Genomic DNA, 14,450 nt, shown 5'->3' on the forward strand with positions numbered 1-14,450 from the left:
GATAGTGTCACATGATTCGATAATAAGTTCGTCACGATCATGTACACAATAATCTTCGTCATAACGTGTTCCTCACGCATTTTGTAAGGAGCTAGTGCTCAAGAAAAATATGGTGTTAGTTTGCTTTCTCATGAACCTTGCATTGTAGTTTGTGATAATATAGAGATTTCTGCTTATTCTGGTTTGCACTTTGTGTGTTGTCAGCTATTATTTATGTGTTGTCAGCTGGTTCTTCTGTTGCAAGCGTGTACATTCAAACATGTGTACAATATATTTCAACTTTCCGCTACAGTTGACATAGAACGATCGATTGGTAAGGTGGGTCCAAATCCACCTCATGAAATACGCACACGCGCATATATATGGCTTATCTCATGCGAGCACCCTACTATTGCACCCCATACAGTCACTTGTAAACTAGTATGGGGTCGTTTGGTACAGCTTATTGAATAGATTCATGAGTTGTTTTCCAGCTCTCTCAGCCAAACGGGTCCGAGCGAAACTGCTTCACGTGTGAAGCTCCGAAAAAACCGGTGAGACAAGCAGGCAGCCCATGGTGAAGCTGAAAATAGCAGCTTGCTCACGCTTCGTCTGACATGTGGGCCTAGACCCTTTTACCCCTGTGCATACGTGGCGGAACGTGAGCTGCACCGGCGAGGAGGAGCATGGCCCACGGGCGCTGGCCGCAACAATGAGGTGGAGTTCTGCTGCAGGCCACACAGGTATGGTTCGTCAGTTCGTGCGATTGGATAAGGACCAAGGAAAGAGAAAGGTAGAATAAATAAAGTAGAAGAAAAAGGGTATTATGGTCATTTTGTTATTCTCATTTCTAAAGTGAAGCTGTTTTACCAAACACTCTACCAAAATAGTTTTAGCTCTACATGTAAAGTTGTTTGTAAAGCTAAAGCTAATAAAAGCTGATTCATTAGTGAAACTAAGCTGTACCAAACAGGCCCTATATGATTATACCCTTTTCTACTATTTTTTTTTCAAAATTGGTATTGAATATTTTGGCCTCTAAACGATTTTAAATGGAAAAACTTTGAATTCCAAAGTTTAATCTCGTCGTGTTTTAAGGCATCTACCCAATCTGAGCTCTTTTGAACAAATCAAAACAATTGAATTTCAAAATCTAAGAACTTCAGACATAATATGGGGACCCTACATGGTTAATGAAAAAGATCATCAACTACAACTCTTCAAAATCTACTACTGGTATCATACCCTGCTCCACCAGTGCATCCGTCTTGTTTCTCTACAGATCCCTCCACATCAACAAATTGAATATCCCAACCAATACACACACGCCCCCGCCCCCATTTCTTGGTGCTAGCTGCTGACAGTATCCTGCAGATAACATCACTAGCTTTGCCAAGTCAAAATTATTAATGCACAGTAGAACCCAAATTAAAACAATCTCCTACTACTTTAATAATACTTCTGTTTATATATGACATATAACCAAACTAAAAACAACCTATGCTTTAAAACGGAGGTAGTCTAAACAATCATGATTGCAGTCATATTTCCATCTTTACAAAGTTTCAAACTGAAAGTAGCAAGCATATTTGCTAAGGAAGTACAGTAGGATTTAGCTAGTGGTGTTTTTAACCACTGCGTTCCATTCCGATGGCCCAAATGAGAGATTTGGTTATTTTTCGAACATGAAGCCCTGGTGCCATATGGATCATGAAGCCCTGATGCATGGAGATGAATTGACAGCGACACTGTCGTCTGGGTTCTATGACCAGTCGACCACTTAGATATAGAAGAGTAGTAGCTTGTCCTAGACGTGAAGGCAGATGATGGGCCTTGTCTGACCTGATCGACATACTGTGGTTTACGTTAGGTTAGTGGTAGTTAGCTGTATCTGCCCTCGATCACTTTGGTTCTTTCTAATGTGGTGATGTTTCTTTTGTGACGAAGTAGCTGTAGATATGTCAAGGGCGAATAAATTGGTGCTTTCTTACAGTTACAGCATTCGTGATTCTCTATCCTCCCTTCCATCAGTCGTCCCTAGCTAAATCCTTCCATCTCAGGCAAAACTAAGACTGTTTCAACAGTGGAACAATCATGCTCTCCAGTTTGGAGCAAAAATCAATCAATCATGCTCAGCCCATTATATAGGTGCGAGATGGCTGGCGCCTATGTCAACATTGTTATCCGTTCCAGTTCCTTGAGCCGCAGGTCCATGTTGCCATAGGCTCTACATTAAATATATTGCGAGGACCTAGTTAGGCAGCTTCCTACTCCTACAAAGACACTCCCTTAAGTTCCACTCATTTGGCAGTTAGACAAGAACAATCCATCAGATTGAGAAAAACAATATTACTAGTTTCATGTTTTTTCAATCACTAGAGACAAAATTATGTATTCACAAATTAAAAGCATGTTTCAAATTTTTAAACAATTATAAAATTAACCTTTTGACCAAACATATATTTTAAATGGCAGAGAACAACATCTAAGGGCCAACAAATTTATGTCACAATTTGGGAGGTATATTTATTGCTCCATGAATTTTGCAAGATCATGCTTCATATGAAGTGCCTACTATCACTACTACATCAACCTTAAGTTCTTAACTGAGGCGGGCAAAAAAACTTTGACCGAGACCGCCGAAAGGTCACTGTTAATCATATCTTAACAGAGATGGTTGGTTTACCCACCTTGGTTAATCTATTAATAGAGATGGGCTCCTTAGATTGTCCATCTCGGTTAATCGATAAAAAAATAAAAAATATCTATGAGCCCGTTCCTGAGCCCACTGGTGAGCTCATTCTTAGCCCACAAGCCAGATCTAGCACCACCGTCGGCCACCACTTGCCCACCGCCCAGAGTAGACGAGAGAGAAAGTAAGTCATTTGTCCACCGACCTGTGCTGCCATCGCCTTGGATCTACAAGAAGACCAAGAGTGAGAGAGAGAGAGAGTAGACCAAGAGAGAGAGGAGACCTGCATGTGGACAGATCTAGCCGCCTAGTCCCGCTCACCGCGCCGCCGTCGGGCCCTCAAGCACCACACCACCGGTGGATGTTCCGCGCACCACCGAGGAACGGGCCACCATCACCACCCCTACCTGTGGAGAGAGGGAGGCGGATCCAAGATTCAGCCATCTAGCCGTTGGGATCCGGCCGCCATGTGATGCCGCAGCTCGCCACCACCGCACCATCTCGTGGGGGAGAGGTTGATGTGAGGGGGAGGAATGGGCACCGAGCCTTGCCTAGCGGTTGTTGGGGAGAGGGAGACGGAGGAAGAGGCACTACAAGAAACCTGTTAATCCATGACAAAAAAAATTCTATCACGGATCACAAAAGACCGTCACGATGCAGCATCTGTGATGGTTTCAGATATCATCATGGATTGAGCGTCAAAGATTGATCTCCGTGACGTTTTACCAAAAACCATCATAGATTAATAAAATTAGTGACGGTCTTACACCATCATAGTAGAGCCCAAATCCATTTCCTATACGAATAATAACCTTCATAGTTAGATGAATTGCCACATCATCATAGCTGCTTATGTGGATGATGACATGGATGATGATATCACCATCCAAGCAAATTAATTAACAGCCCAACATCACATATGGGTCATTTTTAGCCTATTTTCAGCCCATTTGGAATCTGTTTTAAGCCCATTTACTTCTATACAAAATCATAGTTTTTCAGCTAGTTATTATACCTCATACAACATATGGCCCATTATTATATCACATACAACAAAAAGACAAACATATAACCCATATAGACAAGTTAATTTTCAATTACATAAGACCTCAGTCTAGGAACACCATCGGTTTCAATTACATTAGAAGAATAAAAATAAAAAAATATTGAGGTCCAAATATATGGCAGTTATAAAATCCTCGCTATCAGTATTTGGCTCCTCTAAGTACAATTTTCAGCTGCCAATCAGTTTCCAACTGCTTAAATTCAAAGTAGATGTAGGCACAGCAGCACAGGCACTTAATGCATAAAAGGACCAGCCATAGAAATGGACAGAAGTTTAACTTTGTTTCAAGAGATGAGCACTATATTAACTCCAGTTGGAGGCCTTGCTACTGCTACCTGCCTGCATATACGGTTTGTCAACAAAGATAAAATGATTTTTTAAGCGGGTCATTTTGTATAATAAAACTAATCCATAAATGTTATGTTAATTCAAACTTGCATTATTTATTCTCTTTCATGCATTGGACTCATGAAAAATATTGTTGTTACAAGCAATTCAATACATACATTGTTGAAGCAGTAAGCAACAGCTAGTTACTATAATGTTATATGCCCAACAGATTTTCATACAGAAGATGTGACCAAAAAAATGTATACCTTATGAATGATTTTTGTGACAAGGGGCAAGCTGAAGCTTCTTCTCCCACGAATTAAAATGGGACCCGACTTCTACAATGCAAAAAATTTGCCAAAAAGTAAATCAATTGTACATGATAAAATGTCAATCTTAATACATGACTCTTCTAAGGACAATGTTATCACAATAGTCAAATTGATGTGTACAAATTTCTGTATGGAGCAAAACCAGGATCTCGCAAAGCAATGTTTGAAGCAACAAAAGAAAGGCATGCATAAGAATACTTTAGCAGATAACTTTTGAACAACAATCAAGACGGCTAGCACATCTCGTTTGTAAACCGGAGAAAAAAATTACATGCCTGAACAATAACAGGGCTAGCACATGCCATTTGTATATTGAGGAAGAAAAACCATGTGTCTGAAGAGTCTATCAGTTCACATTTGTAAACTGATGAAAAAAAAACTAGTGTCTGAACAAAGTAAGACATGCATAAAAATACTTTAGCACTTCACTTTGCACTGAAGTTTCTTTACATACCGTCATCGGTTCCAACTGCTGCAGATCTCACATATCCTTGTTGGTGGATCTCTGTGTCTGAACAAAGGAAAAAAGATCATACAGTACAAAGCGGGCAAGTAAATCAGCCGTCAAGCACTGGACGAGCTAAGCAGCTGCCGCTCCAGGCTCCAAGATGTAGACGTCAATGAGGAGCAGCTACCGCTCCACGAAGTAGAGGCACTCAGTGGATCCCAGCACGGCAGGATGCCCCAGCATGTCCAGCACGATTCGACCTGCGAATAGGTAGTAGCCCATCCACCAACGCGCCATGGTCTAGTCAGATTTCATGCTGCCAGAAGGATGTCGATGCCTATGGCCGGGCTTGTCCATGCCGCCACCGGAAGCAGCTGAGGCCCATGGCCAGAAAGCAAGGTCTGACATCCTTTGGATCTAGAAAGAGAGGAGACAGGAAGCGGCGGAGGAGCTGACCTCTCTCTCAGGCATAGAGGAAGCTATGAGAGTTGCATAGTGTGGACGCGGCTACGCATGGGGCTGGGAAAGGAGAAAGCTAGGGTTGAGAGGGAATCGAAGGTTTATATATGATGTGTGGTGGATTTTGGTCGTCAATTTAATCAGACGGTTCAAGATGAGCCAGGTGTGATTTGGGTTGCGTGTCTTATTGGGCTGGGTTCTTTTTCAGGTTTCGGCAGAGCTAGGTCTTGACCTATTCCTATTTTTTTCCAATCTTTAATTCATTCTTTGTTTTATTTCTAGTTAACTATGAAAATACAAATTTAAATGCTGTCAAATGAAAAAGTTGCCAACTACAAACTTCTATAAATTTTCTAGGTCTATAAATTTTATTTTAGTCATCTTTTCATGTGACTTTGGTTGAACAATTCAAAATTTGAATTTCAAAAATGAGTACTTCAAACAAAATTTTAAAGGAGTAAATTATTTAATGTGAAAAAGTTATCAACAACAAAGTTATAGAAGTCATCAAGATCTATAACTATTATTTTGGTCATTTTTTCATCCGATAGAGTGATACTAACATTGTTCATAAATTTTACATCTCTCTCATATGGTTTTATAAACTATAAGAGTGAGATATATAAATTTTGTGAACAATGTTACTATCATTTCATTGGATGAACAAATGACCAAAATAAAAGGTGTAGATCTTAATCAGTTCTACAACTTTTATGTTCATAACTTTTTCATCTGAAATCATTTACTGCTCTAAAATATTGTTTAAAGTTGCTGTTTTATAAATTTCAAATTCTCATTTGATAAAACAAAGTCACTTGAGAGTTTATAAAAAAATAATAGCTATAAGAACATAATAATTTGACAGAGGATGATTTTAGAAAATTTAGAAAAAAGAATCATCTCATTTGAAGTTAGCATGAGGCAGAAAAACTTGCTACAAGTTTTAATTACAGATTAAAAAAGTGAAAAACTTGTGTTCATGTTCTTGATTTCTAGTAATTCCTTTTTTTTTTGCTGAAAAAAACATATGAAAAGTTCATGCCGAATGACATGTAGGGTCCGAGCATCACTATACCCGGTCTATTGGTGTTTTTATTTTTTTTTAAAAAAGTTTATGTTTATGATGTCATCATGACTTTGTTTCTGCGTTACTGAACTCTTTCCTTTTCGCACGCGAGGAACATGTGCGTACTATAAAACAAAGAAAAACTAGTTTAGACATGAAGTCCCCGCAGCTGTAGTGGTAACTTATATCTTTCTCATATAACAGGTCTTGTGTTCAAACTCAGCATAATTTTTGCCTCTTTTTTTTTTTCATATTTCACATTAATTTAGAGAAGCCGATAATAGGAAGTGTTAAACACTAGTAGAAGCTCTACGCTGGCGGTGAAATTTAATTTTTACAGGCGGTTTTAATTAAAGAACGTCTGTAAAAAGAAATTGGCAGGCTCAACTCAAAAACCGCCTGTGAAAATCAATTTTTGCAGGCGGTTTTCCTAACAAAACCGTCTGTAGAAATCATGTATTTCTACAGGCGGTTCTCCTAAGAAACCACCTGTAGAAATCATAAATCCGCCTGTACAAAAATTTGAAATTGAATTTTTTGAGTTTTACAAATGACCTCGTTTGGAAAGTTGTACATCTCGAAAAGTTATAAAACTTTGTAGTTGATAATTTTTTCATTTGAAACCATCTTGTCGTCGAAAACTACGTTTGAATTTCTCAAATTTGAAATTTAAATTTTGTAAGTGACCTCGGATGGAGAAACTACCAATATAAAAGTTGTAGATGTTGAAAAGTTATGAAACTTTGTAGTTGACAACTTTTCCACTAGAATCCGTTTAGGGCCTCAAATAATCAATATATGCTCGGTTGAGGATAATTGGTGGGGAACTAAACTCTAAGATAGATACAAATGAGTGATAGATGGAGTAGTAAAGAAAGCTACGTGCAAGGGTGAGGTCTCAGGTTCAAATTCCACCGGCCGCGTAGCACGCGATTTTACGCGAAAAAATGCGTGACTTGTGATATTAAAATCTTTTTTTTTTCCTATTTTTAAAAACCAATTTCGTATTTTCTAGAAAAAATTTTCTATAGGCGGTTGGCATAGCTGAACCGCCTGTAGAAATGCATTTCCATAGACGGTTCTCAGTTACCCGCTTGTGGAAAAATTTATTTCTACAGGCCACCAACGCAGACGGTTCGCCAAACCGCCTGTAGAAAGGGGTTGCGAACTGACTGCATAGTACCTCTGTGTACTAGTGAAATAACCAATGAGAGTCCAATAGTTGGGCGGTGTAGTGGTAAGACATGTGTTTATTTTTCATGAGGTTGAAGGTTTTAAACCTGTTTATTTCATATGTGTTCCTTTTTAAATTTAATTTTAATTTCATTTAGAGAAACCAAGAATAAATTGTTGAAATAGCCAAAGTCCTGGGTTCGAACCCAGCATAGGTTTTGCCTCTTTTTTTTTTCATATTTCATATTAATTTAGAGAAGCCGATAATAGAAAGCGTTAAATAACCAATAAGAGTCCAATAGCTGGGGTGGTGTAGTGGTAAGACATGTGTTTATTTTTCGTGAGTTTGAAGGTTTAAACCTGTTTGTTTCATATGTTTTCCTTTTTGAATTTAATTTTAATTTTATTTAGAGAAACCAAGAATAAATTGTTGAAATAGCCAAACGTAAATGAAGATAAAAGTGGCGCTCTTCTCATTTGCTTCCTCCTAGATTCAATTCCAACAAAACAACATTTTTTCTATTTTCTATTTAGACACACTAGCGATCAAAACGGTAAAATGTTAGTTCTCATTTATTAAAAAGAATCCACACGTACCAATGAAGTGAAGGGATGGGCACGTGATCTTGCTGTCAAACGCCCTCGCGACCGTCACCGGCGCCCTGATGTTTGACCCGGCTATAACTATCACGCACTTCACCTTCCCAACCTCGGTAAAGGAAAACAGTGTGTGCAAATGAAAATGATGTCGTGACAGGGAACAGCCACCACTCACACGCAGTCGCTTGTACCTGCTGCTGGAGCCTAGCAAGCGCTGCAGAAAGGCCGACGCCCTGGGAGAAGCCCAACAGCCCATTGAACGGCCCTTCTCTGGCCATATACATATACAAGAAAGTAACAAAATTATTTCATTCAAATAATTTAACAAATCATCTTTTAAGTATGATTCTTTTTAGAATCACTTTTTTTATTTTTTCTTTGTACTAAATATTGATAGTGGGCCTATTCTTTTGGTCTAACTAGAGTATGACGAATTTAAAAATCATATAGTGTGACGATTCGGTTAAAACCGTCACGAGTTAGCGGGCCAGGAATATCCATTGGTGCACATCCATGACGGAAAAGAATTATCGTCATAGATTGCGTCTATCAGTGACGGTTTATAAATCTGTCACTGAGAATCTGTCATAGATTAACAAGTTCTTGTAGTGAGGGGTGCTGCTCTCGGGATACAGAGGGAGGGGGAGAGCACACAACGCCGTGCTTGGAGACAGAGTGAGAGGCAGGAGAGCAGCTGAGAGAATGGGTTAGGGTTTCTCCACGGTTTATATACTTCTAGTCAGTAGCCTCTTCAATAGGTAAACAGGTTGCTCCATGATTTTGCTAGGTTTAACTGAAGCGGACATCATGAGGCAACCACCTCGGCTAATTGTATGTTAACCGAGGCAGTTGCCTTATACCAAACATCTCGGTTAATTGATTAACCGCGACGTTTACACCAGGGCAACCATATTGGTTAAGCATTAACAGAGGCGATTGCTGGGCCGGTTGCCCTGCCACGAATAACCGAGATGGATAACTGGTCGAATGCCTTGGAGGGCTTTTTCCAAATGCCTCAGTTAAGTTTTTGTGTAGTAGTGTATGTGGGTGGTAGAAGTTCGACGTTTTATAACAGACTATGAAGAGAGAATTCGCTGATTGTCAGATAGGGGTCATGATGAACCTTCAACTAGGGCACAATAGAAACATTGATGAGACCGTCCGAGTTTGTTGTGGGTACTAATTTGGATACAGTTTGTTGCAGTGTCTTCTAAGGATGCACTGTAAGATTTGAGATCGGCCATTGTGAGAGTTGTGATGGATGGACATTGAGAGAATGGTAGGCAGGGGAGGAGCTACAGCTTCTCATTGGGGGTCTGCCGACCCTGACAGATTTTGACAATTTTAATGGAAAATTAGTGTATATAGTGCTAAAATTTATAATGATCCCATCTATTTATGTACAAGATCCCGATAATCATCTAGCCTAAATTCACCCCTGATGGTAGGTGTTACGAAAGAAGAAGAAGAAGAAGAAGAAGAAGAAGAAGAAGAAGAAGAAGAAGAAGAAGAAGAAGAAGAAGAAGCATTGACAATGGATGAGCTCTAGCTAGACCATGTACTTTTTCTTTCTGTTCTTTTTTCCTTTACTCTTCCTTTGTACATAACATTCTTTCATTTAATTGAAATACAAAAAAAATAGGTAGGGGATTCCCCTACTGTTCTCTTCAAAAAGAAGTTTGCTTAGTGTGGCTTGGAGGAGGGTCGACGGTGGGTTTGGGGATGCCTTGAGGCTTCGGCAAGGCTGTGGCCGCTGAGGATGGTGGAGTAGCTCATCACCAGTCCCCTCTAGCGACGGTAAAATAACTATTATAATTTTCTGAAATAAGACTAATGTTTTAGTGCTCCAAAAAAAGTTTCTCTATTTAGGTTTTGTTGATGCAAAATCATTAAATATATTAAGAATACTTATATAAACCAATGTCGTCTGTAACATCCTTCTCATTGCTACATGCAGCCAAATTATCTCTTGTAATAATATATAATTAACTGCGAACAATGTTTTTTTCTCTTTTCTAGGCACCCGATAACTATTTATTAGGTATTCTAAATAAAATAAAAAAGAGTAAAGAATTAGAAATTTCGAATTAAAAGCTTACCCTAGCAACAGAACATGTGCAAATTAAATAAAAATACAATGGAGGAGATTATCATTTAATCAACCAATAGTTTTTGTTTTTTTTCCTATGTTGTAATCTACTTGGTTACGCTTTGTTTAAATAAATTTTCAGTAGAGGTCCTCTGGGCCTCTCCTGTTTCCTAAAGAAAAAACATTACCACACCAACACTATGCAGTGGTCACTAACAACAAACTAAGGCCTTGTTTAGTTTCGAATTTTTTTTGGTTTTAGGTATTATAGTACTTTCGTTTTTATTTGGTAATTATTGTCCAATCATAGACTAACTAGACTCAAAAGATTCATCTCGTGATTTACAGATAAAATTAGTTTTTGTTTTCATCTATATTTAGTGTTTTATGCATGTGCCGCAAGATTCGATGTAACAGAGAATCTTGAAAAGTTTTTGGTTTTGGAGTAAACTAAACAAGTCCTAAATTACGCTGGAGCGAAGAAGTCATCAGCCGAGAGCTCGAGCTGTTGTATCCAACTATCCAAGAGAGGATCACGAGCAGGGAGCGGCCAAACGGAACGGAACGGGCACCACCAGCTCGTTAGCAGATTGCTGGGCTGCGCCTTAGCGCAGAACTTGATGGAGGTTTCGTTCTGGGCTACCCCCCCCCCCCCCAAAAAAAAAAGGTGGCGTCATGGATGACATTGGAGGTGATCCTATTTAAGAGGCAAAATGATCACGGTCCGGTCCGGCACCGTTGCCAGTAGAAACTAGAAAGAAAACATTTCTCTGCTGCTGAAAGTTGATAATTTTTCTCTTGTTTTGATAGCTCCACTACAAACTGTTCGATCAGAAGTGTGTGACCATAGAGACAGGTGATGAGTCAATCAGAAGTGTATCGAAATGTTTTTCCAAAGCTCTCTCCCCACTCAACTCTCTCCCTCTCTCCCTAACAAGCAGACCCTATTTGTCACCTCTTCTTTCTTCCTCCCGACGGAGCTCACGACTAGAGATCGAGCTTGAGTTCCCGGCGGAGCTCGCGACTAGGCCAGAGCTCACGCGCGGTGGAGAGCTCGTGACTAGCAAAGGATCTCGTGACTAGGGCAGAGGTTACTCCCATGGCTGAGGTGCACGCTACAGAGGTGGAAGGGACCGAAGAGGGATGCTTAATTAGCCAAAGTCAATGAACTGGCTAGCCGAGAGGAGCGCTAGTGCCGCCAACAGGAAGCTCTAGGGCTTCACCTGGAGCATGCTCAACTTCTTTCATGTGGACACAAAGACGAATCACGAGAAAGAAATGGATCCATATATTCATAACTAAGTTCATGAAAGTTACTATCTCACAGTTGGTGGAAGCAAGTTTGGAGGTGGTACAAACAATGAACTAGAAAGAAGATGCACTTGTTGAAGAACAAGGTGGAAGCCAGTACCTTTGGTTGGTGTTGACGGTCGCTAACATCAATTATAAACCATCAACATAACCCACATGTATAATTAATTCCATCACCAAACATAGGTATAGCGGTTTAAGATAATAAATTCTAATAGTTTTGATGAATCTGTGTTTTCAGCAGGGTTTATCCAAAAGAACCACCGAGAGAGAAGGAAATTATGGAATTCTACAGAATTCTACCTTGAAAACTACTTGAAAAGAATCTACAACACTCCAGAAGTCAAACCATTGAAGATGAAGGTGAATGGGCTTAGAAAAGGGCTAGCTGACACTAGCCCTAGGTCGACTGACCTATGAGGGAGCCCAATCGAGCCCATCTTGCTATGTTGGTTCCCCATCGCCTTAGGGTTTGCATCTAAGCCATTCTTTTAAGTTGGTTTGATCCAAGGGCTCACGATGGATGCTTCAACCTATATAAGCAACCCTGAACCCCCTCCCGAAAGCTATCCTGAAACCCTAATTCATATCCTTCTAGTAGGAACAATTGAGAGGCGTCCCATTAAAGGATCAAACTCTTAGAGCCAACTATCAAGAGAAAACTACTCCTCCATAAGATATAGTCTTATGAATAGAAATAGTATGATAGAGAGTGAGAGAAGAGTTTGGAGGAGGTGTCGGCCTATCGGTGCTCTCTCTATGGCTTGTACCTTGGTGGATCCAAGTTCTACTTGAGCTTACATTTGAGATTTCTCTGGTAATCATCTTCTTATTTAAGTAAGCATTTGTTTATATTATTCATCTGGATCATGACTCTTTGAGTGCTTTATTCCTGTTCTAGAGGGAGTAGAGTATTAATCATAAGTGTAGACGTGGTACTTAGACTTAGGTTAATCATGGATGCACCTTGCATTCTAGATCAGTGGTAGCTCACGAGGGTGACAACCTCATTGAACCCTTTGCAGTCCACCTCCCATTTGTAGGCCAAATAGGACCCGGTTGCGAATGGAAGCACATCCTCTATTGGTGTCTATCCTTAGTAATGTCTCTAGTTGAACAGTAGAAGACATAGCTTACCCGAGTTATTAGAATTAGAGAACCTTAGATATCCTCTATACGCTTCTATTTATCATAACCTTGTTGCTACTCCTAGTTAAGTTAAACCTTAACCTAGTTACCATACCCTTAATTAAGTTAGATCACAGTTAGTCTCACATGTTTCCCGGTGGATACGATACTTGGAATACCTCTCGGTGAAAGTTATAGTGGTACCCGTGTGCTTACAGATTTATCTATGTGCATTAATTTATACCAACAGTTGGCATTTGTATTTTTGAGAAGACATAGTAGGTTGAGAAGGCCAACCAAAGGGGGGTTTAAAGTCGCTAGTGAAATTAGCTAGCAAGCTGGGGAGAAGTCTGGGTTGAATTAAGGATGAACTTGGGCCACCAGTGGCCAATGGGCTAGCCCATCACAATTCAATAGGAGGGATACACTAGACTAAAGGAGAAGAGTTTGGTGTACGTGTCAACGGTGGAATGGGCTAGCTATTTCATAGTTATAGTCTTTGATGTATACAATTTTATCCAATTATTATGGGTGGGCTCAAAAGGTAGTCCATGTAGGATTTGGACTACCATGAAATCTGCCCCAAAATTCTTTTTAGCACTCTACATTTTTTTGTACTTTAAGCTCATATAAGAAGTCTAACCCATAAGGTTGGCCAAGAGGCTAGGACTACCCTGGAATCCAATGGTGGGTGAAACACTTTATATGGACATCTCGGCTTGAAGCCTGGAATAATGACCACAAAGAAGGTGAGGCAATTTAGATTGTCTAGGACCCAACATCCTTATCTTAAATAGGGCTCCACAATGACCAGTACCTAGAAGACCAAGGACTAGATCAAGTGGTAGACAACTAGTGAACCAAGTGGACATTCGACTCCTCATTAATAGCTCAGGGGCTATTTTTGACTATATGGTCCCCAAGTATCTCATTGCTACAAAAGGGTCAAACCTAGAGGAGGCTGTGTGACTACTTAGACAACCCAACTAGAAGGGGTACCCAAGCTACTTGGTGGAGAAAATAAGCCATATCAATCTTGAAGATCTAACTGGATCCAACCAACCTCTCCTTGTACCAATCTAAAAAATAACCAGATTTGATCATGACTTTTATCTATATAAACCTACTTTCGAACTATATAATGGAACACTGATGGGTAATCCAATTCTTAGGCATTCAACAATGAGTAATCAACATGCATGGCACATAAGGAAGTTGCTTTACACTATACGCACAGGGTACCCCATACCAAAACGAGTATAAATCCATGTCTCATGTGCTACCCCTCTTATTTGTTATGTGTGGTATGCTGATCGCTAGTTAGACTCAAAATCCACTCATAGCACCAAATTCAGAAGCTCTTATATTGATGGAGTGCTATAACATCCTAACCTAGGGCTTAATAGGATTAATAGGAGACTCATACCAACAAGTTGCAACTTTTTTTTCGGAAGCCCATCTATAAACAACTCTAAAATTAAGCGTGCTTGGCCTGAAGAAATTTAGAGATGAGTGACCGACCGAGAAGTACTTCCTGGGTGCGCACGAATGAGGACAAAGTGTGCAGAAAAGACTAGTGTTGGTTTGTGGGGGCTGACTATGTCCTAGAAAAGCTGCCAGATGTAAGCGGGCCGGGCCTCATGGAGGCAGGACGTTATAGAATGGTATCAGAGCCGACTCTCACGGTTTCACGGGCGCGTGTGCCTCAATTACACATGCATGGTGTGCATGGCTGGTGTGGACCCAGAGTGGTCACATAGCATGGCACATGTACTGG

At 40.0% G+C, this 14,450-nt stretch overlaps 1 long non-coding RNA gene across 2 annotated transcripts; it reads right to left on the bottom strand.

Annotated features, from left to right (window-relative positions):
* On the bottom strand, positions 3,693-5,367 carry LOC110433054. Of its 2 annotated transcripts, XR_002450440.1 has the most exons (4): positions 5,304-5,367; positions 4,854-5,107; positions 4,334-4,405; positions 3,693-4,076 (listed from the first exon to the last, which is right to left on the bottom strand). It is a non-coding gene; the product is annotated as an uncharacterized LOC110433054 (long non-coding RNA). The 2 variants fall into 2 exon arrangements; XR_002450439.1 differs by having other exon boundaries at positions 4,854-5,364.

Source organism: Sorghum bicolor, chromosome 2 (genome assembly GCF_000003195.3).
Source record: "Sorghum bicolor cultivar BTx623 chromosome 2, Sorghum_bicolor_NCBIv3, whole genome shotgun sequence".
In the NCBI taxonomy this organism is placed as follows: Eukaryota; Viridiplantae; Streptophyta; class Magnoliopsida; order Poales; family Poaceae; genus Sorghum; species Sorghum bicolor.